Consider the following 11,809-nt stretch of genomic DNA (forward strand, 5'->3'; position numbering starts at 1 on the left):
CAAATCCGCTCCTGACACAGCTTTACTGCTTGTGGTTTTCCCACTGCATGCTTTATGTGCACTGAAACTTTGTTAAATATTTCTTAAATATTAACATAGAAGGTAAAAATTCAGAGCAGTCTATCCTGTTGCATCAGTGGTCAGGATGGCCGAGTGGTCTAAGCGGATTCCTTCCTTAGTTAAGGGACTTCTGGTCTCCAGATGGAGGTGTGGGCCAGACTCAAGGTTAGATTCCTTCCTTAGTTAAGGGACTTCTGGTCTCCAGATGGAGGTGTGGGTTCAAATCCAACTCCTCACACAGCTTTACTGCTTTTTGTTGTCCCACTGTTCTATGTAGCTTTAGCCTCAGTGCACATTTTACTAAACTGGTCCTAACAATCAGGAAATATCATCCAGCCATCTTTAGAACCACACAGATGTACTGTTAAATGTAGCGTTATCCTCAGTGCATCCTCAGAGGGCTGTGTTGTCTGGAGCTTTGTGCTCCTGGTAGGGTCTCCCAAGGCAAAGTGGTCTCAGGTGAGGGGCCAGACAAAGAATGGTTCAAAAACCCCAATGAAAAAGCTAAGCAGAGATGGAGTGACCCTGCCCGGAGGAAGCCCGGGGCCCCCGTCTGGAGCCAGGCCCAGACGGCGGGCTCGTCGGCGAGCACCTGCGCCTGGTGGCCGGGTTTGCCACGGAGCCCGGCCGGGCACAGCCCGAACAAGCTACGTGGCAACTCCTCTCCATCCCATGGGCCCACCACCTGTGGGAGGAACCGTTGGGGTCGGGTGCAATGCCACATGGGTGGCAGTGAAGGTCAGGGGCCTCGACGGACCAGACCCGGGCGGCAGACGCTGGCTCTGGGGACGTGGAACGTCACCTCTCTGTGGGGAAGGAGCCGGAACTGGTGCGGGAGGTGGAGCGCCACCGGTTAGATCTGGTGGGGCTTACCTCACGCACAGTCTTGGTTCTGGAACCATACTCCTGGATAGGGGTTGGACTCTTTTCTTCTCCGGAGTTGCCCAGGGTGTGAGGCGCCGGGCGGGTGTGGGGATACTCACAAGCCCCGGCTGAGCGCCGCTGTGTTGGAGTTTACCCCGTGGACGAGAGGGTCGCCTCCCCCACGCCTGCGGGTTGTGGTGGGGAAAACTCTGACTGTTGTTTGTGCATATGCACCAAACAGGAGTTCGGAGTATTCGGCCTTCTTGGAGACCTTGACTGGAGTCCTGCATGGGGCGCCAGTGGGGGACTCCATTGTTCTGCTGGGGACTTCAACGCACACGTGGGCAATGATGGAGACACCTGAGAGGCGTGATTGGGAGGAACGGCCTCCCTGATCTAAACCAGAGTGGTTGTTTGTTGTTGGACTTCTGTGCTAGTCATGGATTGTCTATACTTGAACACCATGTTCGAACATAGGGATGCTCATAAGTGTACCTGGTACCAGAGCACCCTAGGCCGAAGGTCAATGATCGATTTCATAATCGTTTCATCTGATCTGAGGCCGTGTGTTTTGGACACTCGGGTGAAGAGAGGGGCAGAGCTGTCAACCGATCACCATCTGGTGGTGAGTTGGGTCAGAGGGTGGGGGGAAGACTCTGGACAGACCTGGTAAGCCCAAACGTGTAGTGCGGGTAAATTGGGAACGTCTGGAGGAGGCCCCTGTCCAACAGACTTTCAACTCACACCTCCGGCGGAGCTTTTCGTGCATCCCTGTGGAGGCTGGGGGCATTGAACCCGAGTGGACAATGTTCAAAGTTTCCATTGCTGAAGCTGCGGCGAGGAGCTGTGGTCTTGGAACAACGGACCAGCTCTTTCTCTCGCAAGGATCCTGGAGGGAGCCTGGGAGTATGCCCAACCGGTCTACATGTGTTTTGTGGATTTGGAGAAGGCGTATGACCGGGTCCCCCGGGAGATACTGTGGGAGGTGCTGCTGGGAGTATGGGGTGAGGGGTCTCTTCTCAGGGCCATCCAATCTCTGTACAACCAAAGCGAGAGCTGTGTCCGGGTTCTCGGTAGTAAGTCGGACTCGTTTCAGTCGAATATTGACATAGAAGGTAAAAGAAATTCATAGCAGTCCTTTATTCTTACACCAGTAGTCAGGATGGCCGAGCCGTCTAAGGCGCCAGACTCAAGGTTAGACTCCTTCCTGAGTTAAGTGACTTCTGGTCTCCAAATGGAGGCGTGGGTTCAAATCCCGCTCCTGACACAGCTTTACTGCATGTGGTTTTCTCACTGTTAAATGTAGCGTTATCCTCAGTGCAAATGTTATACACGGTACTTCTTAAAATATTAAGGTAGAATGTAAAATAAAATCATAGCAGTCCATCCTCTTACACCAGTAGTCAGGATGGCCGAGCGGTCTAAGGCGCCAGACTCAAGGTTAGACTCCTTCCTGAGTTAAGGGACTTCTGGTCTCCAAATGGAGGCGTGGGTTCAAATCCGCTCCTGACACAGCTTTACTGCTTGTGGTTTTCCCACTGCATGCTTTATGTGCACTGAAACTTTGTTAAATATTTCTTAAATATTAACATAGAAGGTAAAAATTCAGAGCAGTCTATCCTGTTGCATCAGTGGTCAGGATGGCCGAGTGGTCTAAGGCGCCAGACTCAAGGTTAGATTCCTTCCTTAGTTAAGGGACTTCTGGTCTCCAGATGGAGGTGTGGGTTCAAATCCAACTCCTCACACAGCTTTACTGCTTTTTTGTTGTCCCACTGTTCTATGTAGCTTTAGCCTCAGTGCACATTTTACTAAACTGGTCCTAACAATCAGGAAATATCATCCAGCCATCTTTAGAACCACACAGATGTACTGTTAAATGTAGCGTTATCCTCAGTGCAAATGTTATACACGGTACTTCTTAAAATATTAAGGTAGAAGGTAAAAGAAATTCATAGCAGTCCGTATTCTTACACCAGTAGTCAGGATGGCCGAGCGGTCTAAGGCGCCAGACTCAAGGTTAGACTCCTTCCTGAGTTAAGGGACTTCTGGTCTCCAAATGGAGGCGTGAGTTCAAATCCCGCTCCTGACACAGCTTTACTGCTTGTGGTTTTCCCACTGCATGCTTTATGTGCACTGAAACTTTGTTAAATATTTCTTAAATATTAACATAGAAGGTAAAAATTCAGAGCAGTCTATCCTGTTGCATCAGTGGTCAGGATGGCCGAGTGGTCTAAGGCGCCAGACTCAAGGTTAGATTCCTTCCTTAGTTAAGGGACTTCTGGTCTCCAGATGGAGGTGTGGGTTCAAATCCAACTCCTCACACAGCTTTACTGCTTTTTGTTGTCCCACTGTTCTATGTAGCTTTAGCCTCAGTGCACATTTTACTAAACTGGTCCTAACAATCAGGAAATATCATCCAGCCATCTTTAGAACCACACAGATGTACTGTTAAATGTAGCGTTATCCTCAGTGCAAATGTTATACACGGTACTTCTTAAAATATTAAGGTAGAAGGTAAAAGAAATTCATAGCAGTCCGTATTCTTACACCAGTAGTCAGGATGGCCGAGCGGTCTAAGGCGCCAGACTCAAGGTTAGACTCCTTCCTGAGTTAAGGGACTTCTGGTCTCCAAATGGAGGCGTGGGTTCAAATCCCGCTCCTGACACAGCTTTACTGCATGTGGTTTTCCCACTGTTAAATGTAGCGTTATCCTCAGTGCAAATGTTATACACGGTACTTCTTAAAATATTAAGGTAGAATGTAAAATAATTCATCTTCTCCGTGAACCATCACCTTATCGTGGTGGAGATGTTTGTGTGTCTCTGTGAACCTGAGGGCTGTGTTGTCTGGAGCTTTGTGCTCCTGGTAGGGTCTCCCAAGGCAAAGTGGTCTCAGGTGAGGGGCCAGACAAAGAATGGTTCAAAAACCCCAATGAAAAAGCTAAGCAGAGATGGAGTGACCCTGCCCGGAGGAAGCCCGGGGCCCCCGTCTGGAGCCAGGCCCAGACGGCGGGCTCGTCGTCGGCGAGCACCTGCGCCTGGTGGCGGGTTTGCCACGGAGCCCGGCCGGGCACAGCCCGAACAAGCTACGTGGCAACTCCCTCTCCATCCCATGGGCCCACCACCTGTGGGAGGAACCGTTGGGGTCGGGTGCAATGCCACATGGGTGGCAGTGAAGGTCAGGGGCCTCGACGGACCAGACCCGGGCGGCAGACCCTGGCTCTGGGGACGTGGAACGTCACCTCTCTGTGGGGGAAGGAGCCGGAACTGGTGCGGGAGGTGGGGCGCTACCGGTTAGATCTGGTGGGGCTTACCTCTACGCACAGTCTTGGTTCTGGAACCATACTCCTGGATAGGGGTTGGACTCTTTTCTTCTCGGAGTTGCCCAGGGTGTGAGGCGCCGGGCGGGTGTGGGGATACTCACAAGCCCCGGCTGGCGCCGCTGTGTTGGAGTTTACCCCGGGGGACGAGAGGGTCGCCTCCCTACGCCTGCGGGTTGTGGTGGGGAAAACTCTGACTGTTGTTTGTGCATATGCACCAAACAGGAGTTCGGAGTATTCGGCCTTCTTGGAGACCTTGACTGGAGTCCTGCATGGGGCTCCAGTGGGGGACTCCATTGTTCTGCTGGGGACTTCAACGCACACGTGGGCAATGATGGAGACACCTGAGAGGCGTGATTGGGAGGAACGGCCTCCCTGATCTAAACCAGAGTGGTTGTTTGTTGTTGGACTTCTGTGCTAGTCATGGATTGTCTATAATTGAACACCATGTTCGAACATAGGGATGCTCATAAGTGTACCTGGTACCAGAGCACCCTAGGCCAAGGTCAATGATCGATTTCATAATCGTTTCATCTGATCTGAGGCCGTGTGTTTTGGACACTCGGGTGAAGAGAGGGGCAGAGCTGTCAACCGATCACCATCTGGTGGTGAGTTGGGTCAGAGGGTGGGGAAGACTCTGGACAGACCTGGTAAGCCCAAACGTGTAGTGCGGGTAAATTGGGGAACGTCTGGAGGAGGCCCCTGTCCAACAGACTTTCAACTCACACCTCCGGCGGAGCTTTTCGTGCATCCCTGTGGAGGCTGGGGCATTGAACCCGAGTGGACAATGTTCAAAGTTTCCATTGCTGAAGCTGCGGCGAGGAGCTGTGGTCTTGGAACAACGGACCAGCTCTTCACTCTCGCAAGGATCCTGGAGGGAGCCTGGGAGTATGCCCAACCGGTCTACATGTGTTTTGTGGATTTGGAGAAGGCGTATGACCGGGTCCCCCGGGAGATACTGTGGGAGGTGCTGCGGGAGTATGGGGTGAGGGGGTCTCTTCTCAGGGCCATCCAATCTCTGTACAACCAAAGCGAGAGCTGTGTCCGGGTTCTCGGTAGTAAGTCAGACTCGTTTCAGTCGAATATTGACATAGAAGGTAAAAGAAATTCATAGCAGTCCGTATTCTTACACCAGTAGTCAGGATGGCCGAGCCGTCTAAGGCGCCAGACTCAAGGTTAGACTCCTTCCTGAGTTAAGTGACTTCTGGTCTCCAAATGGAGGCGTGGGTTCAAATCCCGCTCCTGACACAGCTTTACTGCATGTGGTTTTCTCACTGTTAAATGTAGCGTTATCCTCAGTGCAAATGTTATACACGGTACTTCTTAAAATATTAAGGTAGAATGTAAAATAAAATCATAGCAGTCCATCCTCTTACACCAGTAGTCAGGATGGCCGAGCGGTCTAAGGCGCCAGACTCAAGGTTAGACTCCTTCCTGAGTTAAGGGACTTCTGGTCTCCAAATGGAGGCGGGTTCAAATCCCGCTCCTGACACAGCTTTACTGCTTGTGGTTTTCCCACTGCATGCTTTATGTGCACTGAAACTTTGTTAAATATTTCTTAAATATTAACATAGAAGGTAAAAATTCAGAGCAGTCTATCCTGTTGCATCAGTGGTCAGGATGGCCGAGTGGTCTAAGGCGCCAGACTCAAGGTTAGATTCCTTCCTTAGTTAAGGGACTTCTGGTCTCCAGATGGAGGTGTGGGTTCAAATCCAACTCCTCACACAGCTTTACTGCTTTTTGTTGTCCCACTGTTCTATGTAGCTTTAGCCTCAGTGCACATTTTACTAAACTGGTCCTAACAATCAGGAAATATCATCCAGCCATCTTTAGAACCACACAGATGTACTGTTAAATGTAGCGTTATCCTCAGTGCAAATGTTATACACGGTACTTCTTAAAATATTAAGGTAGAAGGTAAAAGAAATTCATAGCAGTCCGTATTCTTACACCAGTAGTCAGGATGGCCGAGCGGTCTAAGGTGCCAGACTCAAGGTTAGACTCCTTCCTGAGTTAAGGGACTTCTGGTCTCCAAATGGAGGCGTGGGTTCAAATCCCACTCCTGACACAGCTTTACTGCTTGTGGTTTTCCCACTGCATGCTTTATGTGCACTGAAACTTTGTTAAATATTTCTTAAATATTAACATAGAAGGTAAAAATTCAGAGCAGTCTATCCTGTTGCATCAGTGGTCAGGATGGCCGAGTGGTCTAAGGCGCCAGACTCAAGGTTAGATTCCTTCCTTAGTTAAGGGACTTCTGGTCTCCAGATGGAGGTGTGGGTTCAAATCCCGCTCCTGACACAGCTTTACTGCATGTGGTTTTCCCACTGTTAAATGTAGCGTTATCCTCAGTGCAAATGTTATACACGGTACTTCTTAAAATATTAAGGTAGAAGGTAAAAGAAATTCATAGCAGTCCGTATTCTTACACCAGTAGTCAGGATGGCCGAGTGGTCTAAGGCGCCAGACTCAAGGTTAGATTCTCTTCCTGAGTTAAGGGACTTCTGGTCTCCAAATGGAGGTGTGGGTTCAAATCCAACTCCTCACACAGCTTTACTGCTTTTTGTTGTCCCACTGTTCTATGTAGCTTTAGCCTCAGTGCAAATTTTACTAAACTGGTCCTAACAATCAGGAAATATCAGCCAGCCATCTTTAGAACCACACAGATGATCACTGTCTTTGCATCCGTGCATGCTTTATGTGCACTGAAACTTTGGTAAATATTTCTTAAATATTGACATAGAAGGTAAAAGAAATTCATAGCAGTCCGTATTCTTACACCAGTAGTCAGGATGGCCGAGCGGTCTAAGGCGCCAGACTCAAGGTTAGACTCCTTCCTGAGTTAAGGGACTTCTGGTCTCCAAATGGAGGCGTGGGTTCAAATCCTGCTCCTGACACAGCTTTACTGCATGTGGTTTTCCCACTGTTAAATGTAGCTTTAGCCTCAGTGCAAATTTTACTAAACTGGTCCTAACAATCAGGAAATATCATCCAGCCATCTTTAGAACCACACAGATGATCACTGTCTTTGCATCCGTGCATGCTTTATACTGTATATATATATAGAAGGTAAAGGAAATTCATAGCAGTCCGTCCTATTACTCCAATGGAGTACTAGTTACGGTTTCTAAGCTATGATTGGACGATTGCTGTTTGGGGCGGGTTTAGTGAGCTGTCAGTGGTATGATTATGTATCTTTCAATGTTTCAACAGTTGACATTGAGATGGTTAAGGATAAATTACATTCAAGCAGCTGCGCTGGAGCAAAATGTTCTTGCTGTATCAGATTCCACTTCATTGTCGTCATTTATACAGAGTACAGGTACTCAGAAAAATGAGACGCAGTAAAACTGTTTCAGGAGTGGGATTTGAACCTACGCCTCCATTTGGAGACCAGAAGTCCCTTAACTCAGGAAGGAGTCAAACCTTGAGTCTGGCACCTTAGACCACTCGGTCATCCATACAACGGTAGAATGCCTTTATTTTCTTTTTACCTTATACCTTAACATTTTAAGAAGTGTTCACCAAAGTGTAAGTGCACTTAAAAAGCATGCAGGGATGCAAAGACAATCCTCAGGTTCTGTGTGTACATGGCTGCCATTCCTTGTTTCAGGAAGCTCCTAATTAACCAACTCCTCTTGTCCAATCAGTGGCACCTGGTCCATCTACAAAAGGCCCTTCCTCCCTCGCACTCACTCTCTCACCCAGCAGACTGCCGGAGCGTAGTCTCTCAACACCACTTTGGTCACTCTTTGTTCTCTTTCAATTACTTAATAAGCTTAGAACATAGTTTATCCATCTACATTTCATCCTTCCGGTAGCTCTTCTCGAGCCAGGGTCCTAACACTCATGGGAGAGACAAAAGAATATGCCTGAACATAGAAAGATAAAAAGCTGCCACTGAGTTGCAGCGCCAGAATGCCCCATTATCACCCTTTGATGAGTCTTTACAATACACCCATGCCTGTGTCAGGGGGGGAAATTCTCACTGCGCTGGCGCTGCTAGAATTTGTGACGTGAGTTGTCTCATGTTCTAAATCAAAGTACAAAAAAACTCAGTAAATCATCTCACATGAGAGCAGGAGTCCTTCAGCTGATAATTATTAAATACTGTGGGACGTCAGGTTTAGTTCCAGGGAAGAAAGAGACTCGAGAGCATTTAAGTTCACCAGAAGAAGCATGTATCTATCTATCTATCTATCTATCTATCTATCTATCTATCTATCTATCTTTCACTAATTACAGTTATACTAATTCCACAATAGCGGCTGATCCTGCAGCTACATACTGTACCTGAGACTGAGGATTATTTGCAGGCTCAGATACTGGACTGCACGTCCAAAGCGTGCGAATCGTGGCTCACAAAGCCGAGTGACCCAGTTAGCCGAAATAGAAAATGCCATTCACTTGTGGTGAGAGGTGAGAAACTTAAAGCTAGTGATGACGTGGTGGAACCTCACAATGCAACCCTCTCTCCTAAGTTTAGTTTACTTTTTTTGCACGAACGAAGATTTAAAGTAAATACAATAGATTGAAAACCCCAAAAAATAATAATTTAAGTGCAGGAATGGAAAGCCTATAAGGTTTATTCAGAGCCCTCCCCTAATACAAATATAAAAATCCAAAAAAGAAAATTGAGAATTACTCTACAAATAACAAGCAAACCGCGAAACATATAACACATGCAAAATATACAACACATATCAAAAAAATAAAGCAAGCAAAAAGACAAGGCAAACAGAAAAACAAACCGTAGAGTTAGTCAATGATTAAACCAACAGAAATATCCTGCCATAAGGTTTAAGATGAAATGAGAAACATCTTTAACTGTGACCTAAAGGCTGGCAAGGAAGTTCATGGCTTTAGTGACCCATTCAATGAATTTGATAGTAGTGGACCGAAATATCAGATAAAAAAAAAAAAAAAAAAAAATGGAATGATGTACGACATGTACGAATGCGAGTGAATATCTGAATAAACACTACTGCGCATATTCAGTGGGTCACGTATCGCTGCAGTAAACATTTTTTTGCAGTATGCGCCAGGCGAGTAATGCCATTGAACTGAATTAGGCACCATTTTTGGATCCAGTTAATAAAATACATCTGTGGTTGAACTTTTATAGCCAAATACCAAAGGAATTGATTTAAACATGAAAAAGTATTTCTCAGTGAGAAGTTTTTGTTTTTTTGGCATTGCAGAGCTAACTAACAGCAGAAATGTTGACTTGCCGTAGAAGGAACAGCGCAGGTGTTACCAATATCACTAACGGATGCTCTGTGAGAGTGGCAGTGAGCCAGCATGCACGGTACCTCTGGACCCTGAAATCAAGGCAGCTAAATGGAATCCAGCCATCATTGGTTTCATTTTTTTTTTTTTTTTACACGTGTGCTTTTCCTACTATGTCACGTCAAAATGTCTAATGTGGAGGAAAAAAAAAGCCTATTGCCGGTTGACTTAGATGTGTCCTGGTGTTAATTAAGGGGCAGCAAAATCCCATGTGTATCTAATAACGTTAACGATCATATGGCATGTCAACGTGCACACAATATTCTGTTTTTTTTTTGCCCTTATTTTCCGAAAAAAGACAATATGCCGACTAGGGATGTAACGATTACCGGTGTAATGGTAAACCACGATAAAAATGTTGACGATAACAATTACCGTTTTCATTTAAAATATCATCTTTATCACGGTGGATTACCACGGTGTGCGTTTAATCCTTCCCGGCTTCACTTTTGTCTTATTTAAGGTTTACTTTAAAGTGTTCATGTGTACAGTTTTACATAATTTTGATGATGAAGAAAACAAGTCTATAATTAGTGGTGTTTCTTTGATTTGTTTACATATTGTTCTGTATTAGCTTGAATGTTTGGATTTATATCATTTAAACCTGCACTACTGGAAATGTTCCTGACAAATAAGCTGTTTACATGCGGAACCCTTGTTCCTTTGATGTTAAAAGTTGCCTATATTTTTGTAATATAATATAATTGTAATATAAATAATTATATTATAATAATATAATATAATTGCCTATATTTTTGTAATATAAAATAAATGTTTACAATTTTTGAAACTATTTATTTGAGGTTACATATTCATACCGTTGCATCCCTAATTCCGACTAAGCGGTTTAATGCCGTTTTAAATTCCTTCAGCCACCTTCTTGAAAATGTCAGTTTTGCGATGTTTGCACATATGCAAAAACCTGTTGATATCCAAGTCTTTTCATAATGTTTAAAATTCTGTGTTTCTCCTTCTTTTCTTTTGGGAATGCATCTCTACCGCAGCCCTGCAAACTGTTGGTTTGTACATTCTACAAGGCCTTAAGCAGAATATCCAAACGGATGGTATGCTGTTTACATGACTTGTATCCAATTCTGAAGATTGTAACCAATGTACACAAACAATTGCAGATGTGAAAGTAAATGTTGCTGTTGTGTTCTCTTAACCCCTTTACCTGGAAAAAGTGACACTTTAGACTTTAGAGGGAGTTAAAAGAACATTGTGTTTGCCTTTCAAGAAACTATGTACTGTATTTAACTGTAATTAGGTAACTATGGGTGTGGTAAGTGCCACGTCTGTCAAACTACATACATACAACATACTTATATTAAGTGTTGGTAAATGATGATTTCATTATTAAAGTGCCCATATTATGCTCATTTTCAGGTTCATAACTGTGTTTTAAGGTTGTACCAGAATAGGTTTACATGGTTTAATTTTCAAAAAACACCATATTTTTGTTGTACTGCACAGCTCTCTCTCACTGCTGCAGATCCTCCTTTCACCTGGTTTCTGTTTTAGCTACAGAGTGAGACCTCTTTTCTTCTTCTTCTTCTGTACTATCTTTGATTGCACTCGCACATGCCCAGTAGCTCAGATGTAGAGCATGTCAGCTAGCTAACTCTAGAGACAGTAAAAGAAAGCCAGTTTCTCCAACTTTGGTCAGTTACAAGGCAGGATCAGCTGGGATACTTCTAAATGAGGGCGCACATGTAAGTAGTTCTTTTTGTAGATTATTGCTATTGAGAACGACGTAGCATGCTAACGGTTGTGGTTAGCCAGCTCATTTCAGACTGTGACGACACAGTCCGAGCCGATTTTGAACAGCTCACTAGGAGACTGAAGGCAGGACACATTCAGAAACCATATCTCACTCAAAACAGCATGGATGGATTTTTTTCAAAGTTTGTATGTGTGTGGAAGCACCAGAGACACAAAAGAACACCCCAAATCCCAGAAAAAGTGTTTTTTTCATAATATGTGCACTTTAAGGGGTAGGATTAAATACGTTTATACGTCTTCCTACTCATATTGCTGTATTATTTTTGATGCCGTCATATAGGTCTTAAATTCCCTTCATAATGGCCTGAAAAAGTCTTAAAGTGCTCATATTATGCTAATTTTCAGGTTCATACTTGTATTTAGAGGTTATATCAGAAAAGGTTTACATGGTTTCATTTTCAAAAAACACCATATTTTTGTTGTACTGCAACATTGCTGCAGCTCCTCTTTTCACCCTATGTGTTGAACTCTCTGTTTTAGCTACAGAGTGAGGCA

General features: G+C 45.2%; 4 non-coding genes across 4 annotated transcripts; all 4 read left to right on the forward strand.

Annotated features, from left to right (window-relative positions):
• Positions 1–2,902: 2,902 nt before the first annotated feature.
• trnal-caa (transfer RNA leucine (anticodon CAA)) lies at positions 2,903–3,013 on the forward strand. Its single transcript has 2 exons — positions 2,903–2,940; positions 2,968–3,013. It is a non-coding gene; the product is annotated as a tRNA-Leu (tRNA).
• A 465-nt stretch (positions 3,014–3,478) lies between these two features.
• Positions 3,479–3,589, forward strand: trnal-caa (transfer RNA leucine (anticodon CAA)). Its single transcript has 2 exons — positions 3,479–3,516; positions 3,544–3,589. It is a non-coding gene; the product is annotated as a tRNA-Leu (tRNA).
• A 2,611-nt stretch (positions 3,590–6,200) lies between these two features.
• On the forward strand, positions 6,201–6,311 carry trnal-caa (transfer RNA leucine (anticodon CAA)). Its single transcript has 2 exons — positions 6,201–6,238; positions 6,266–6,311. It is a non-coding gene; the product is annotated as a tRNA-Leu (tRNA).
• Positions 6,312–6,433: 122 nt separating this feature from the next.
• On the forward strand, positions 6,434–6,544 carry trnal-caa (transfer RNA leucine (anticodon CAA)). Its single transcript has 2 exons — positions 6,434–6,471; positions 6,499–6,544. It is a non-coding gene; the product is annotated as a tRNA-Leu (tRNA).
• Positions 6,545–11,809: the final 5,265 nt, after the last annotated feature.

The sequence above is a fragment of the Perca flavescens genome, chromosome 23 (genome assembly GCF_004354835.1).
Source record: "Perca flavescens isolate YP-PL-M2 chromosome 23, PFLA_1.0, whole genome shotgun sequence".
NCBI classification, from domain to species: domain Eukaryota; kingdom Metazoa; phylum Chordata; class Actinopteri; order Perciformes; family Percidae; genus Perca; species Perca flavescens.